The 2,610-nt window shown below is 32.5% G+C and overlaps 1 long non-coding RNA gene across 1 annotated transcript; it reads right to left on the bottom strand.

Annotated features, from left to right (window-relative positions):
- Positions 1–205: 205 nt before the first annotated feature.
- Positions 206–1,199, bottom strand: LOC118736585. Its single transcript, XR_004992728.1, has 4 exons — positions 1,109–1,199; positions 981–1,052; positions 846–922; positions 206–476 (listed from the first exon to the last, which is right to left on the bottom strand). It is a non-coding gene; the product is annotated as an uncharacterized LOC118736585 (long non-coding RNA).
- Positions 1,200–2,610: the final 1,411 nt, after the last annotated feature.

The following is a 2,610-nucleotide window of genomic DNA, read 5'->3' as shown; positions in this document are numbered from 1 at the left end:
GAAAATCTTTTTTTATTTATTCGGAACGTTGCGAAATTCCGTTTACTGCTAGAAACACAAAATAATAACAGAACTTTTGCAACGATTCGTATGAATAGAAAAGATTTTCCGTACGTTTCAAAGGCAGGTAAAAAATGCGTATAATTTTCGGCACGAAATTGATATCATAAATTTTGTGTTTCTAGTTCAGCTTTCGTCACTCGAAAATTCTACCTCAAAGAGGTGTTTTATTTGATATAATATACAGATAAAAGAATACTTACAACCGCGTCCTGGTAGGTTGTATCATGGAGCTTCTCCTCCATGTCAAAGACTGCGTCAATGGACATCATAGGCAGGATGTCGTTGAGCTCATTATGGAGATCCTCTCCAGTCTCTCCACTTATTTTGCAAATTATTTGATGCACCTTCTTGTTGAGAACTTTAGTCTTCCTAACGGCTTTATGGTGTGTCAACATGTCAGGTTTTTGGATCATCTAAATTGTATAAATAACATACATATGTACACGTAAAACACAGTTTAGTTACGTCAACTAAATATGTTTTTCTCAACACATGATTTGATTATAGCTACATTATTTGGTTATAGTTACCAAATCATGTGTTGAGAGCAATATATTTAGCTGACTTTTTTCGGAGTATATATTGAAATCAATACAGGGTCCGGGAAAGTGGTCCTAGATACTTAAGGATATTCATTTAGGTCATTTCTAATTAATGAAATGGTAATGACTAGCTGAATGAGAAGTGACCTATATAATAAATGTCCTTAAATATCAGGATGACTTACCCGGTAAGCCTGTACATTTGGGAATAAATGAACAAAATGAGAGGCAATTACATACATTCTCTTCTATCTTGTCCATCCGGGCCTCTAGGTCACACTGTTTATTAAAAATATGATGCAACATCTCCATTACATCTGTAACGATGGAAGAATAGATAAGTTAAAATATTTAAACAAATGGTTTTCCTTTTACCTTTATTGGGATTCGACACCGGCGGAGAAGACTCGGTTAACGGTGTACTCTAGTCCAATTGTGAATTCATAACTTGAAATAGATTTCATTAGTACACTTAATTAATATTTATCTTAATCACAATTTACCTTGATGAGAAGCGAAGTTTAAATAGGAGGAAAGCTTCACCTTCTTCCTTGCTCCCATTGATGTGGAGGCGACCGGTTCAGAATCCCCGAAAATAATGGAATTTGTCCATTTCTCTAATGGGAATTTCATGTAAAGTATTGAAAACAAAAAAATATTATTAGTAGTATAAGACTTAGATTTTTAATATTAAGCGATTTAATGAAACATAACTAGTTCGAAAAGCCGTGAAAGAAGTGATGAAGAACGGGAATTAAGATAAATTTATTTTCAAATGGAACACAAAAATATTTGTACTGAATAATACTTTTTGAAATTTTTCTTTTCACTTGCAAGTAAAATACCAAGAGAAGAAAAAGATTCAAAGGGTTCACTAAAGTAATTACTTAATTCTTTAAAACTGTATCCAATTACTATCTCTTCTCCCGATTCTAAACGCGACTCTATAACTTTAAAAGGTCCTGTGATTTCGCTAAAACAAAATGAGTCTTTTTCTTTCTTAGGATTAATCGAAAATTGTCCAATTTTTAATTGATTTTGTTCTAAACTTTTTCTTTCCTCGAGTCTTAAAAATAGTTGCTGTAATATATTAGTGGGACTTTTTATAATTTTTTTCATACGTTGCATAAAATTTTCTAATTTATAGGCGGAGAAAGAATCTAATGGTCCGAAATCTTTAGCACAATCAGGTAAATGAAGAAGGCCATGAATATTAAAACTTATCAAATGATCGCCATATATATTTCCAAACAAACGAACAAAATCTTGCAATAATCCTTTTACTATATTGGTCTCAGTTTTGTAGGACCTTTCACAAGAGAGAATGCGTATACTGGCATGCAATAAAATAAAATGATAAAATAAATCGTCATCAAATTTTTTTTTAAAAACGAATATTCCCGAATACAACAAAAATTGCCTATACTCTGTGGACTTTCAATTCCCGATATCATCTAAATTTCTACACACCCTTCCGAACTCAGATGGTACCCAATGAGAAACGAAATTAAATTTGTCATTCATTTAGGTAATATTTCCTTTTTTGAGTAACAGATTTAACAGTTTTTTAGTCACACCTAAGTCGACAAGGTGCATAGGATCCAAGGGGAATTGAGAAACCATTCCAAAATTTGTTGCTTGAGTATATTTTGTTGTTGTAAAGATTTAAAATTATGGTGGGCTTTATCTACTCTATTTTTAAAAGACATATTTGTTCTTAGGCCACTTGTATGTTTAGAAAAGCACACTCTCTTATTTACATAGCTGCCGATTTTACTGCATTTAGGGCAGCCATTTTTCCCAATTGTGACCTTGGACACTAGTTATAAAAGCACGCGCCGGCGAATCGCATGTAAAAATACGGATATTAAATTTTTTTAATGTGGTGTTAAACATACCAACTTTCAAGCCATTTTCTCTCAAATAAGCTACTTCTTCAAAAAATTCTTTCATAAGATGATTTACGTTATCTGGCTTATGTTTTCCTGAGAAGCAGGCAATAGTG

This window comes from Rhagoletis pomonella, unplaced genomic scaffold (assembly GCF_013731165.1).
Source record: "Rhagoletis pomonella isolate Grant_MI unplaced genomic scaffold, Rhpom_1.0 Rhpom_scaffold_00003, whole genome shotgun sequence".
Classification (NCBI taxonomy): domain Eukaryota; kingdom Metazoa; phylum Arthropoda; class Insecta; order Diptera; family Tephritidae; genus Rhagoletis; species Rhagoletis pomonella.
Note: the sequence above shows the minus strand (reverse complement) of the source record. Positions and strands in the feature narration are given on the sequence as shown.